The sequence below is a fragment of the Peromyscus leucopus genome, chromosome 8b (assembly GCF_004664715.2).
Source record: "Peromyscus leucopus breed LL Stock chromosome 8b, UCI_PerLeu_2.1, whole genome shotgun sequence".
NCBI lineage: Eukaryota > Metazoa > Chordata > Mammalia > Rodentia > Cricetidae > Peromyscus > Peromyscus leucopus.
The window spans coordinates 88,028,579-88,044,911 of record NC_051086.1 but is presented as its reverse complement, the minus strand read 5'-3'; the positions used below and the strand labels follow the sequence as shown (position 1 = coordinate 88,044,911).

Sequence of the window (16,333 nt, the reverse complement as noted above, 5' to 3'; positions counted from 1 at the left end):
TCGCTTCATTAATTTTCTTTTCTTTCACATAGCACCTTTTCTACTGGGCTATTTTCAGAGTAAATCTGTCTTTAAATTAACAGCCCAACATAACTCTCTCCCCTTTCCCCCAAAACACTTCAAAAGACTAGTTACAGTTGCCTTTGCACTCTTCACTCCTCTAGAACTTAGTTTCTACCACTACCACACTCTAGGACAGTTAACTACTAATATTATTAAAGTATTAAATCAACAGTCCCATTCTTACTTTTCCCTAAGCATTAGGTAGTGTGGACTTTCTTGAAATTTCCTTTCCCAATATTCTTGGCATTGTAATTCTACTCTCTTCTTCCTTTCAAACCCCTAAGATGCTGGTACTGCCCAAGACCCCTTCCCCTAAACTCACTTCCTTAGCAACAACAACTACAGTATGAGGGCCACTAACTTTCAAAAAACCTTTTTTTTTTTTTTTCTGAGCTGCACTAATCAACTTTCTAATCTTCTCATCCTTGGAAATTCAGAATTCACTTCCTTCCCTCAATAAACTTTTTCCTTTCTCGTGGCTGCCTCATTTTCTTAATGATATTCCCCAATTAACTGCTGCTTCTTCATTCCTGATTCATCTATCTGGGTCTGGAAGCAAACCTATATAAAGGACTATACCAACTACCCCTAAAAACACAATCTCTTACCTCTGAGAATCTCAAAATACCCACCCCCAATTATTTGGTTGCTGGTGGTGGGGGTGGGGGTGTATACACTTGTGCTTGCAGGCATACATATGCCTATGGTGTGAGTATGGCCAGAGAACTATTATAAATTGGTTCTTTCCTTCACAGTAGATTCTAGACATGGAATTCAGGTCATCAGAATTCAACACATTCAGCAAGTGTGCTTTTGCCTAAGCCATCTAACCAGCCTTGAAAGACCATTTTTGAAAGTCAATGTTTTCACAGTAATGCTAAAACATCATTTGCCTTTAGAAAAAAAAATATATATTGGGGGCTAGAGAGATGGCTCAGCGGTTGAGAGTAATGTTTGCTCTTCCAGAGGGACCCAGGTTCAATTACTAGCACTCACAACTGTCTGTAACTCCAGCTCCAAGGAATGACACCCTCACACAGACATACATACAGGCAAAATACCCACACACATAATATAAAAATAAATCATTTTAATAAAAAGCAAAAAAAATTATGTTTATACCTATTTATTTTTGGATGGGTGTGTGTGCACGCATGCCATAGCACACCTATGGAAGTCAGAGGGCAATGTGCAGGATTTGGTTCTCTTATTGTACCATGTAGGATCCAGCCAGCAATGGAACTCAGACCATTAAGTTCCTTAAGGCCCACTGAGCCATCTCTACTGGCCCTGCCCTTTACAAACTGTGTTAACATTTGCAATGAGGGTCCAAAAACAAATGTAAGCAAAACTGCTGGTATCTTAGAACAAACCAAGACAATAGCACCAAATAAAAAAAGTAGTCACAGTATTCCTTACTCGCAGCTTAAAAAAGAATGCCAATTACATTTAAAATGTTCTTGGGCCTGTTAGATGGCCTAGCAAGTAAAGATACCTGCTATCAAAACTGACCATCTGGGTTTAAGCAATTCCTTCAAGTTGTCCTGACTTCCACACATGCACTATAGCATGAGGATCACATGGACACAGTCACAAAATTAACTAATAGCTGATTTCCTCCCTCTAAGCCCTCCCATATACACCTCCTTACTCTTTTTTCAAATTCATGGCCTCTTTTTTATTAATTGTTACATTCATAAATATAACCTGCTCAGTCGTGTAATGTTACTTTGTATTCAGAGCTGACCATTTCGTATGGGATAACAAACTGGTGTGTTCCCCCAGGATTTTATTAAGTCTTGACTCCCAAGTACATTTTTAATAATCTGTGTTGAAAGGGAAAGTATGTGTAAAAAATTTCAGCTTTACAGAATCTCAGGGAAAACTCAGGAGTTCTGAAGAGGGCACGGTATCCCCTAGAACTGGAGTTACGGAAGGTAGTAAACCACTACAGAGCACTAGAAATAGAACTCCAGTCCTCTGGAAGAGTGATCAGTGCTCTTAAGCACTAAGCTATCTCTCCAACCCCCACACTATTACTTTTAGGTTGCCAAGATTAACCAGCCTTCTTCTTGGAATACTATCCTTTTATAAAGATTATTTTATGTGTATGAATGTTCTTCTTCCATATATGCATATACGTATGTATGTCCACTGCACGCATGGTTCATGCCAGAGGAGGTCAGAAGACAGCAAGGAATCCCCTGGAACTGGATCGGAGTTGCTGTTATGGGTACTGGGAACTGAACCAGGGTCTTCTGCAAAATCAGCAAGAACTCTTTACTGCTGAACCATCTCTCCAGCCCCTGAGTACTGTCTCTATGTAACAGAGCAGACAAATGAGCTATGACTATTCAAACGAGTACAAGGCACAGGAATACAGCCTGGCTGCCCCAAGATGAAAGTGTTTGATGCCAGACTGAGATACTTAGACCATTAGCTCAAAAAAAACCTGGGTCATTAACAAATTTCTTTGTAAAATGAACAAAGTAAAACTCCAAGGAAAATCACTAATAATATTTGCTGGGTTTTCAAGTGAAATCAGTATTTTGAAAAACTATACAGAGTTTAAACCAACTTTTAAAAAAAGATGAGTAGTGACTTCTACATGAATTTCTGTTGTTTCAGCATTTAGAAGCTCTGTAAGTAACCACATGACCAAATAAATGCTTGTTAGAAAATTCACATATGGCTAAAATCAACTGCAAGACAAGCCAAAAGATTTTAATGTAACAGGGTATAAAAAGAACTGATTTTTATCTCACACAGCCTGGCCTCCTACTTGAAGGAGTTCCTTCTCTCCCCCCACCTTCCCAGTGCTGAAGTTACAGATGATACCTCCATTAAATTCTCAAAAACTTTTAAAAGTGAAAATAGACTCCTGAAATCATGAAGTTTGAATCCACTAAACTAATTCTTCTACCAAAAGAAGATAACTTCCACTTTGGGCAAGTATTCACAACTCAAGTGAGCAGGTCTGGGGTAACATCCTAGCCTGCTGGTCACATCACCACCTGTTATCAATTACTTAACTCTTCTGTTCCCTCAGCTTCTTCATCTAGTTATAGACCTATACTGCCTACCTTTTAAGACTGCTGTGATGATTACATAAGACATTTTCACTTACTTATTAGCCTATTACCTGGCCAATATTTGGTTATTATTATCTGGACCCAAAGGTTAATGTATAAGAAATAAATTCACTGGGTGTGGTGGTGCACACCTTTCATCCTAGCACTCAAAGAGGCAGAGAAAGGCAGATCTCTTTTGAGTTTGAGGTCAACCTCCTCTACATAGTGAGTTCTAGGTCAGCCAGGGCTACAAAGTGAGACCCTGTGTCAAAAAGAACTTTTTAAAAAAAGTTTCCACAGAACTTTCTATAAAAGAGGGGGAAAAAATGTGTGTGCACATGTGGGAGTGAGGGTGGGGGATGACCAAAGAGGACAGAAGAGGGCATTAGATCCTTTAAAGCTGGAGTTTCAAGCAATTAGGTGGTTGCTGGGAAACCAATTAAGGTCCTCAGGGAGAGCAGCAAGTGTTCTTAGCCACTGAGCCATCTCTCTAGCCCACATAAGACTTTTTAATGTGTGTGTGTGTGTGTGTGTGTGTGTGTGCATGTGCGCACAATATAAAACAAATAATCTGCTAAAATATCATCATTATACTAAGAACTCATGTACATAAGAAATCACCAAAACACTGGATATGGAGCTTATCAAATTCACTTCATTAGTTACAATTGCCCATAAAATACCTTAATTTAAGACTGATTCATTTTACTTTTTTTTTAAAATAATGTATTAACGTTTAAAAAAAAATTATTTCAGAATGTGGCTTGTAAAGCAAGGTATGGTTATGCACACCAGTAATCCCAGCACTTCCTAAGTGGAAGCAGGAGGATCAGAAGTTCAAGGCCAACCTCTGTTACATAGAAAGTCTAAGCCCATGTGGGTGCTGGGGAACCTAACCCATGTCTGCTGCAAAAGCAACAAGTGCCCTTACCCACAAACCCACCAAAATTAGATTAAATTTTAAAAGGATGACTAATGAGATGACCCAAGAATTTAAATTATGAACTATTCATATAAAGGAATAGGAATATATGCAACATAGAATAGCATTGCTATCTATATTTACTGATATAAAAAATGTTGTTAAACAAAAACAAACATTATACAATTTAGAAGCTCATTTTGTTTTATAAGGTAGATAGTAAAATTTTGTCCTTTGTAATGTCTACACTATAAAAAGGTATTAATCGTCAATAAAATGGAGACAAAATAAAAGAGTCAAGTTTTAGGAAGCCAAAAATCCAAGTAGAGCAAAACATTATAGTACACTTTCTTTCTTTCTTTCTTTCCTTCTTTTTAAATCAAGACAGTCTCAACTATGTAGCTATGGCTGTCCTGTAACTCACTCTGTAGACCAGGCTGGCCTTAAACTCACAGGGATCAGCCCACCTCTGCCCCCCAAGGGCTGGGATTAAAGGCCCGTGCCACTACACCCAGCAATCACAGTACACTTCCTTAAATTTAACAAACTGAGTGAATGTTGATGAAAACAATCACAGTAATCTCAGTCTTATAAATCCCCAAAAGCACCACTTAACACTCTAAAACCAAAAGACAGCTAGCTCAGAGGCATTGATCAGAGTTCATTCCCAGAATCAATGTAAAAGTGGAAGAAATACATGTGTGCCCCCACATACTCACACTATATGCACACATACAATAATAAACTTTTTAATTAAAGGGGAAAAAAGGGACCAGAAATCCTTTAATAAATAAAACAAAGTTGGGGCTGGAGAGATGGCTTATTGGTCAAAAGTAACGGCTGTCCTTCTTGAAGACTTGGGTTTGATTCCCATCAAACCATCTCAAAACCACCTAACTGTAACTCCAGTTCCAGGAGATCCAATTACCCTCTTCTGACCTCCACACGCATCATGCATCCAAGTGAGACACAGGCATACATGCAGGCAAAACACTCATACATACTTTAAGATTGTGATAAATCACTTTCTTCAAAGATATCAAGGCATGGGGGATGGAGAAGACTGGGGTTCAATTCTCAGCATCCACATGGCAGTCACAACTGTTTGTAACTCCATTTCCAGGGCTTCTGACACCCTCACACAGACATACATGCAGGCAAAACACCAATGAACAAAAAATAAAAAATAAAGAATTCAAGGCATTAAAAGCTATAATTAACTATAATATTCATAACCACCTGAGCAGTATATTTAGAGCTGACATTACATTTTTCAATTTATTGATGGAGCTACGTAACAGTCAAATTATATACACAGAATTCTAATGTATGTTTATTTTTAGCTCATCTAGTAGAATACAAAAACAGATGGCTCAGTTGGACGTTGTGATGTACGCTTTTGATCCCAGCACTTGGGAAGCAGAGGCAGGCAGATCTCTATTCTAGGCCAACCAAGGCTACACAGTGAGACCCTGTCTCAGAAAAAAAGCAAAAACAAAGAACTGGGGGGCTAAGGAGATGGCTCAGAGGTTAAGTGCACTGACTGCTCTTCCAAAGGTCCTGAGTTCAATTACCAGCAACCACATAGTGGCTCACAATCATCTGTAATGAGATATGGTACCCTCTTCTGGCATGCAGACAGGCAGAACACTGCATACATAATAAGTAAATAAATCTAAAAACAAAAAACGAAAGCACAAAGAACTGTGTGGTACCTGGCTGTGCAAAACCCGCTATCACTGACATAAATTTTGTGAAGCAAGCTTGTAGAAACAAAGGATCAACAAATCAAGGTATTTTAGCTATAGAAAGGAGAGTTGGGTAATAGTTTCTCAATTCCAAAGCAGTATTTTAAAGACAGGAAGATGAAAAATCCATTCAGAAAATATCTTTAAGGAGGGCTGACAAGATAGTTTAAGCAATTAAGGAGTAGTCTCAAGCCTGACCACCTAAATTTGATCCCAGAAAACCCACATGGTGAAAGGAGAGGACAGACTCCTATGGGTTTTCCTCTGGCCTCTACTTGTGCACCGTGGCACACATGTACACAGACTCATACAAGCACGCACACATGTAAACACATGTAAAAAGTTTCAATTAAAAAAAAAAACTCAGAAAGCTTCCCTGATTGATTCACACAGTTTGTCATCATACTGAATAAAAAGAACTGTTTCTATTAAATCTCCTAATAAGCTGGGCGGTGGTGGTGTACACCTTTAATCCCAGTACAGAGGAAGGCAGAGCTCTGTGAAACACAGAGAAACCTTGTCTCAATAACCAAAACAAACAATCTACTAATAGCATGTACAGCATCATTTTGAGGGATGTAAGACTGGACAGTGTAACTACATGACTTCTATGTTGTGATTCTATTACTTTTAATTGTGATAAAGTTCCAAAGGCAAACTCCTTAATACAAGTGGCACTTGGAAGTCGGGTGGTAAATGGTGCCTGCCTTTAGTCCCATGGGGGGGGGGGTGCGGCGGCGCCAGAGGCAGGCAGATCTCTGTGAGTTGGAGGCCAGCCTGGTCTACAAAGTGAGTTCCAGGTCAGGCACCAAAGCTATACAAAGAAACCCTGTCTCAAAAAACAAAAACAAACAAAAAACAAACAAACAAGTGGCACTTGCAAAACAAAAATATATACCCAGGGGGCAATTTCTCAACCACAGCATTACTAACATCTTGGATTGGAAATTTCTGTCATAGTGGGGAATGAAAGACATTCCTATGCACTGCAGAGTATCTGACAGAATTTCCAACTTAATAGTGACTTCTCTGGAAAGAAAAAGAAAAAAAAATGTGTCAAGTGCACCCCCAACGACAGCAAAGCAAAAGCACAACTCCCTAAGAATAGTAACTTCTGACTAGAAACAAAGCCCTCTCCCCACTCCTCTTCTGAGTAATCTAAGTCAGAACCTACACATGAATGCCTCACTTTTATTCCTTGTAATTCCCTAGTCAGAAACTCGGGTGCACAAAGACTTACCTGGAAACATGTATCCGGCAAAAAAAAAAAAAGTACATACAGAGACCCAAGTAGAAGGATTAAGGCCACTGGCTAGCCAATAAACCAAGTATTACAAGCAACCAAACTAACACTGGAAACGAAAGCAAAAATCAAGCAAGAAAGAAAATCCTACTGTTCCTAATGGGGCTTCTACTAACAGGACTTTCTCAACATTACCTCATTACTCTACACAAAGCAAAAATTTTTAAAAATTAAACTAAATAACACTTTTTTCTAAGTGCAGGGAGGTTAGAAAAGTATATATAAAGTTGGCAAGATTTCAACTGAGCTCTAAACATTTAGTGAAATTTCAGCATGAAAAAATAAGGACAAGAAAATGTTCTTTTCTGGTGAGAGGAAATAACATGAAGAAAATCGAGGCTCTAGAAAACAACAGGACATACTAACACAACTAATACAAAGGAAGAATGTTCTTGAATATATAGCATATTAATAGAAAGGCAATTTTTTAAAAAACACTGGGAAGGTATTTTGATGCTTGATTATGAATGGCCAGCATTTACTTAAGCTTCAAACAACTGGATTACCATTAAGTTTCTCAAATGTAAGCTGAGTTCTTAGACCAGTTGAATAGATGGATTTACAAGTTAAAAAGGAAAAAAGGGGGAAAAAATCTAGAGATCTAGCATTAATCAATACATGACTACAATGCAATGAAAACCTCTAAGGTTGTCATCAAAGCAAAATATTCAACACTTAAACCAGAAATGTGAAGGGGCTGAAGTCTACATAAAACTCAAATATATGGTATATACAAAAGTGTAATATTTACAAAGACAACATACAGAGAAAGCTCTCATCCATCCTAATTTCACTTTCTTTATGATCAAATTCTTTCATTTATTATTTCTCAGGCTCATGTTTGCCATATCCTATTACTAACCCTACCAGTGCAGCCCAGGCCCTCATCAACTCACTTCCTGTTACTTCAGCCCTGAAAACTATGCTTTACTTTTTTTTTTAAGTTTTTATTTTATGTGCATTGGTGTTTCACCTGTATGTATGTCTGTGTGAGGGTGTCAGATCCTCTGAACTGGAGTTACCAACAGATGTGAGCTGTCATGTGGGTGCTGGGAATTGAACCCGGTTCCTCTGGAAGAGCAGAGTGCTCTTAATCGCTGAGTCATCTCTCCAGCCCCCTATGCTTTACTTTTTTTATCACCTCACTTCCATACTCTTGAAGTTGCTACACTGCTTTTCCCACAAGTTCAAGTTCTTCAAAATAAAACTTAAAAATAACCATCAGGATATCATGGACCTAGAAACTCCCATCCCACAGACCCTCAAACTAGGTATTTTTGCTTATACTGCTACCTCTACCTGAAGTATTTTAGTCCAAAACTTCATCTCCAAAAGCTCCACAAGAACTTCTCTTCTGAATGTTCCCCAACTGCCAATTTATTAATTCTAAGAAAAGCAAAATTCCTTGATAGTTTCTTTCTTTTACCTGCTTACCAACTTTATATAGATAGTATAATCATTAAGTACCATCATGGAAACAGTTAAGAGTTCCCAAGATCACCTTCAAATACAAACTAGTTTGTTAAAAAGAAAATCTAATCAAATGACAAAGAGAGAACTTGAAAGATGACCCAAACAGCAGCTGGAATAAATCAGATGATGTACTATAGTTTCAGGAAGACAGCAACTACAGGGATCTGTGATCAAGCAACTAGAAGCTACACCACAGGATACACTTTTTTTTCCTCTGTGTAGTCCTGGCTGTCCTGGAACTAGCTTTATAGACCAGGCTGGCCTTGAACTCAGAGAGATCTGCTTTCCTCTGCCTCCCAAATACTGGGATGGGGTTAAAGGCTTGGGCTGCCACCACCATGTGCATATATACTGCAGAATGTGCTAGAGAAGAGTAACAAACTATTTTAAAAATGTGAGTCTGACCACCTTAATACTTTCCTATAACTGAGCCTCTTAACTGAAAATGTTTCATAATTACTCAGAGTATCGTAACTAGAGTATAGGTCATAAAGAGCGTTGTTCATTGGGCCAGAGAGAAGGCTTAACAGGCTTATTACCAAGCCTGACTTCTTCAATTTGATCCCCAGAGTAAAATGGTGGAAGCAGAGACCCAACTTTCACAAATAGTCCTCTGACTTTCACACCAGGTACACGCATACCCACATGCCATGGTACATGTGTGCCTAAACACACACATACACACAAACTGGAAATGTTAAAACTGCTGTTTACTAACAATAAATGTCCCTTTACTGTCAGCCAATGTTCTATTTTACATATATTCTTATTTAATCTTCACAGTTAACATTGTTTAGTAAATCCTACTGCCCTGATTTTATGAATGAGGAAAACTTGACGTTCCAAGATAAGCAATTTGCCCAAGGTCATACTACTAAGTAGCAGAGGCAAAATCTCATACTTTTAAAAGACTCATACTTTATAGTTTTGTTTTGTTTTTTAATCCATGAATATATGGGTGTGCCTATGTGCCTGTAGGCCTAAGAAGGCCAGAAAAGGGTGTCAGATCCCCTGGAGTTGAAGTTCCAGACAGTTGTGAGAAGCCTCATGTGGGTGCTAGGAACCAAACCAAGCCCTAGAAGAACAGGAAGTGCTCTTAACAGCTGAGCCATCTCTAGCCTCAGGCGCAAGCTTACAACTATTATACTAAGTAGAGTTCAAGGCTAGATTTAACACCGGAGGGCCTTAACTGCTTGACATTAAAACTTAAATTTTAGTCTTTAGAGGAAAGTCAATAAGAACACCCAACTGTTATTTCCAATACATATTTATTAAAATACATATATCAATCAAAACATTGGACTAAGCATCCACAAAGGATAACAAGACCCTGTAAAGGAAAACACATTAAGGGATTCAGATACAGGCAGAGAAGTAGTCAGGGTAGGCTTTGCAGAGGAAACAGGTCTAATTAGAATTCAGCACTACACAAACAGCTCATACAAGCCAGCATCCTATGCCAAAAAGAAAGGAAAAAAAAAAAAAAAAAACTGTTCCATCAAACTCAAAACCAATTTCTGTCCTTCAATAAATATCCCCTATGTAAATGAATTCTGATTTCAATCAGTGGTTTACCTTCTAACACAAACACATCTTTACATGTCTACTAATGTCAAGCCCAAATCATAAAGACTACAAGAGGCACTAAAAATTGTACAACCTCATTAATGCTAAAAATAAGATGTAAATTATGTGTGAAGACAGTTTTCTGTGTTTTGTCTGAAAGGGTTAAGGGAAGTTTCCAAGACAGAAGACATCCTGAATGATTCTAAGGGTGGGCACAGCTTACTCCACTTCATGAAGACACTAGGTAAGCAACTCACAGGCTTAAGGACCCTGAAAGTATTGCAATGGACATGCAATCTGTTTACCCCATTTTCCCTAAGATAGACAATTGAGCTGAACAGGTGGGTCAAAAAGCAATTCCATCCTGAAACAAAGAAGCAGTGCAGAACAATCTAAATTTTTAAAAGCCAAGTGGAAAGGTGTTCCGTGGGCAGAATGATCATCACATTCACTATATCTTTAGTGCCACTGGCCTTACTTCAGAACCTCATTATGTACAATAATTAAGGCAGCAGTAGTAATAACCTCCAGTTCTTCATCCTTTTTCTATCCAGTCTCAACAAGCTTTCAATCTTGCCTCTATTATCATGACTCTATCAAAGGCAAGAGAGGGAAGGAGGAAAATCAAATCTGAATATTATGTGGTGCTTAGACTAAGGATACATTTCAAATTCTCTATCTACTCCCTTAGCATTCATCATTATCTGAAGCTCTCTACACTCTACCCTCACTACACTCACCAGAACATACAAAATTCCAGGCTCTTTCATGCTCCTCCTTTATGTTTACCTATTCTGCTCTTTCAAGGTTCAATTCCAAATAACAAAGTCATGCAAGTATGCCTCATTCCTTCCAGGTTAAGTTAAAGATCTGTCCTCCTAAGTGCTGGAATTAGATATATGCTCAACAACCATTTGGGAAATCTTTGAACTATACTAAATATTAAATTTGGCTACATTATACTTTGAAGACAATGTCCACCAAATCTTAAATGCAGTTACTCAAACTTTTTATCTAGCAGCTATACTTCTAAGGATCTACCAAGCAGAAGTACTTTTATTGATGCAGAAAATATATGCACAATCTTTTCACTGAAAAAAAAAAGCTAAATTTTAAAAATATAAAACCATCTAAGAAATATAATCCAATTTATGCATAAGACAAGGAAACAGAGAAAGAGAAGAATGTGACAAATTTTAAGATGTCTGTGTACAACCACAGAGGCCAAAAGGCAGCACTGGATTCCCTGGAGCGGGACTTACAGGTGGTTGTGAGGCCACCTGACATGCATGCTGAGAACCAAACTCCAGGATTCTGCATAAACAGGAAGTACTCCAGAGCCATCTCTTCAGCCCCAGAATGTTTTTTTTTTGAAGAATGATTATATAGTCAAACTATTAACCATGTTCATCTATTTCTACTCTATCATGATTCAAATTCCTTACCAGTTTTTAGCTCACAGATACAAACACACAGAACTTTTATCTTTAACAAACCTAGTGGTTTTGAACAGTCATAAAATTAGAAACTTCAGCCGGGCGTTGGTGGCGCATGCCTTTAATCCCAGCACTCGGGAGGCAGAGCCAGGTGGATCTCTGTGAGTTCGAGGCCAGCCGGGGCTACCAAGTGAGCTCCAGGAAAGGTGCAAAGCTACACAGAGAAACCCTGTCTCTAAAAACCAAAAAAAAAAAAAAAGAAATTTCTTGAAAAGCCCAAGCAAATTTGGAAAGGGTTATTTTCCAAGGGTTTAAAGTCAAATTCCAGAAATCCTACCAAATCCTACTTTATCCCTTTAAATTGAATTTATTATCAAAAACATTTTCCAAGCTAGGGTAGTGGTGGCTCACGCCTTTAATCCCAGCATTCAGGAGGCAGAGGCAGGCAGATAGATCTCTGGAGTCTAGCCTGGTCTACAAAGAGAGTTCCAGGACATCGAGGGCTACTCGGAGAAACCAGTCTCATTTAAAAAAACAAACAAACAAACAAACCAAACAGACAAAAAACAAAAACAAAACATTTTTCCAATGCCAGAGAAATGTTAAAATTAATACTAATAGCCTTCTTTTATTCTATTGAGAGGCCTAAGACTAGATGGTATGGAATAAATTACCAACTACAAAAAAACTGCATATGTACAAATATACATATACACATACATTTCTTAAGGTCTTCATATATTCTGTTCTCCACATAAAAACAGCTAAGTGAAACTTTCAAGACTTAAATATTTCTTTGTGCCTATGTATGTGTGTAATGCTAGAGAACCCTGCAGGACCTCACAAGTGCTAAGCAAGCATTCTACTGCTAAGTTACACTCTTGCCACACAATACACATGCATGCACACATTCTATAAAATCTCTGTACTAGTAAATGTTAGAAACCCTCCGAAACTAGCCCTAAGCCTCTTCACACTCTCTTGAGTACTAACAAGCAGTCAATAAAGGCCAAACAGCAAGTAGGTACCTGGGTATCGGTTCTTATCTTAACAAATTACTCAACCTTGATATTCCTCAACATTTCCCCTCCAACTGAATTTAACCAGGTCTAACCTTAAACTGCTCTATTTTTTTTTTTTAAAGAAATTAAAGGGTGAGAGATATTATTAAGTTCATGCCCCTGAAGCAACTTTTTCTAAAGAAAAACAATCTACTGTACTTAAACTTATAACTAAAATCTCAGTTCGGATTCCTGGTTCGAGTACCAACTTTTGGTAAGAAAAACTACACTGAATTTAAGCTCTACTTTTCATTTCCCGAAGCCATCAGAGAAGAAATTTAAATACAAAAGTTTAGAACTAGCAGGGCAGTGCCTCCGCAGGCAGAGACAGAGGCAGGCGGATCTCTGGGAGTTGGAGGCCAGCTTGGTCTAAGGTCTAACAAAGCAAGTTTCAGGACAGCCAGAGCTGCTTACAGAGAAACTCTGGGAGGTGAGGGTGACACTTAGAACTAGATTTAAAAAACAACAACAACAAATTCAGAGCCAGTAATTACATAAATTACTCTTTGGTAGAAGTCATTCAAATGCTCAAATTCTATGAAGCTGGTTTGAAATCTTAGAAAAGCAGACTTGTGGAAAATAACTTTTATGTAGGGCATGTTGTCATACACCTATAAGCCAGCACCCAGGAGGCTGATGCAAGGTTCTTAAGTTAGCCGTAGTGAGTTGGAGGCCTGCCTAATAGACTACGTTTTGAAAAACTCTGGAGTTGGCATTACAGTTTAGCACCACAAAAGAAAAGCAACTTTTATTAAACAATTAGCATTTGCCAAACTGTGGCAGCCAACAGAGGATTAAAGACTTTACAAGAGGAATAGAGAAATGGACTAGACAGTTCCCAGCACCCTATCAGGCAGTTCACAACCACCTATATTCTTCAGTTGCAGGGGATCCAATGCCACTGGCCTCCAAAGTCATCTACACTCACTCTCACATACCCACACAAAGGCACAAACATACACATAGCTAATAAAAATAAATCTTTTTTAAAACCTGGAAAAAATTTAAAAAAGGTTCCCTTCACCTTGAAAAAGCCTCTTGGTTCCTAAAGGCTTAAAACATTCATTAAAATCTTCATATATAATCATTAAATTTTTTCTTGCAGAATACCCCAATTTGTTTTTCTTTCTTGAGACAAGGTATCACTATGTAGCACTGGCTATCCTGGAACTTACTATATAAAGCAGGCTGGCCTCAAACTCAGAGATCCACCTGCCTCTGCAGGGATTAAGGGCTTTGTGCCATTCCACCTGGCTCTCAAGTTTATTTTTTTATTAATGGGAAGTTGGTTACCTTTACCCGATCAAAAGTTAGAAAAAGCTTAACATAAAGAAAAAAAATCTATTCCAAGCTTTTTGGTAAATCACAACTATTATCTAGCTAAGTTTTTCTAATACCCTATATCCAAGAGGTCAGACCTGTAGCTAAACACAGAAACAAATCCCAGAGTATTATCTTCACTGTTTCATTTTAAAAGACCTGTCTTTGTATCCTTTCTTCATTTTAAATAAGCTCCTCCTTGGTTAGGCTGTTCTGGTCTCAGGAAGGATATTTTACATTAGTGTCCTTTCCTTGTTCAATTTATGGAATACAGTGCAGGTGTCTCAAAAAAAAAAAGTGGACTCAATAGTGGGCCTGCTGTCTAGTGCAAAACAGATTTGGATCATTTCCTTTACCTAAAAAAGACTTCTTTTATTGTTTTTTGATTTTCTTTAAATCTATATTAAGAATAATTTTTCAATCTGAATAGACATATTTATATTTCTAACCTAATAAATTTCATACTAGCTTATAGACAACCAGAGTACAGTAATTAGTCACACAAAGTAGGGCTCTTATTGATTCTTCCCATTCCCCAAAATGTAAGCTCAAAACTCAGTTGGACAACTAAAGACAATATGAATTAGGAAAGCACTGCAAGTAGAGGTCATCAGTATTTCAAGGCTGCCAGAAGAGATAGGAAGCGACATCTTTTTAATGTTATTTGTACACTGAGGAAAGACTTGTGAGTCATAGAAATAACCAGGGGATTACTGTTAGTTATCACTACCACATACTTAATCTACACTATTCCTTAACATCGAGATCAAGGAATAGACGGGTCTTGGTACTGGAAGTAATGTGTTTTTATATATGTTTAATATATATTATATATAACATGCAAAAATTTTCCAGGAAGTCACTTGCATTTCTCTGTCTTAACTGCCTCACCAAAAGGGTGGTGGGCGAGATGATCCCTAGGAACTCCCACACAAATAAGAAAAAGTAAGGATTACTATTTAAACCCAAAGCTTTCTATATGCTACATAGATTAACGTTTTAAAGAGTGTTTTCAAAAATTCTTTTTCTAAAATAAGGAAACAATTTCACTCACAACTACAACTACTCAATACTAAAGTACATTTGAAAACAGGCATCACCAACCACAAAGGCCATATGCTAGCAGAATACATGAAACAGGTCATATCAAACACAGCAAACCTAAAATTTGTTCACTTTAAAAGTAATTAATGCCAGGCATGGTGGTGCACACCTTTTGTCCCAGCACTGTGGAGGCAGAGGCAGGCAGATCTCTGTGGGTTCAAGGCCAGCTTGTTCTACAAAGCAAGTTCCAGGGCAGCTAGAGCTGTTACACAGAGAAACCCTGTCTTGAAAAACCACCACCAACAACAACAACAATAATAAATCTGTGGTCAAACTAACAAAATCCAAGCTGGGAATAGTGGCACACACCTTTAATCACAGCAGTCGGGAGGAGGCAGAGGCAAAAACGGATCTGTGAGCTCGAGGCCAGCCTGATCTACAGTTAGTTCCAGGACAATCATGGCTACACAGAGAAATCCTGTCTCAGAAAAACACACACACACACACACACACACACACACACACACACCAAAATCCAGGGTCTATACTGTAGAAACACTGATTATAGTGTAGCATTACTAGAGATGAACAGGTATTGGTAATGTTTGAAGGAGGAAAAAAATACAATATTCTTTTCTTCTCATCTTGATAAAAGTTCACAAGTAAATTAAACTGTTTTCTAGCTTCCAGACCTTTCCACAACAGGATAGTAAGTTTACCAAAGAGTGCTCTGCAAATTTAACATTATGGTAAAGCATGAAAGTCAGATACTAATGGTCTGAATAAGGTTTTCAGGACAGATGCAGCAACCCAATCAATATTTCCAGATTCCTATAGGTGGAAAGACCAAAACTAATTTATCTCAAAATCTATTGTATGTAACTGATGGTTCTTAATTGTGTAGAGAAACGAATCATAAATATTTGCTTCACATATACTTAACTGTGGTAGTTATCAAAGATAACTTCACCTGAATAAAGATGTTAAGAATTTATGTGACAGCTAATGTTTCCAAGTAGTTCACACTTCAAAAATAAAGTCAAACCACCACAAGTTCTGAGGTCACAACAAATCACACCGAATATTCTAAAGATCAAAAGATCTGCACACTTGGTTGGCTAAACCTAGTGGAAATCCAATTCAGAATTCCATGACTAAGGATCGTTATCTCATACTTATAATACATTTTTTAAATTTCCAAGGGACAAGCATTTTTACCTTGCCTTATTTTTAGAACAACACATCACATTACACCTATCACATGACATGATGTAACTGTTAGCAAAGAAAATGGTTCAAGCCATTGATAACATACATGGCAGGAAA

The 16,333-nt window shown here is 37.9% G+C and overlaps 1 protein-coding gene across 9 annotated transcripts in view; it reads right to left on the bottom strand.

The window, feature by feature from the left end:
* Nucleotides 1–16,333, bottom strand: part of Kansl1 (KAT8 regulatory NSL complex subunit 1) — a 144,453-nt gene that overhangs the window by 101,203 nt on the left and 26,917 nt on the right. The window lies entirely within an intron of this gene.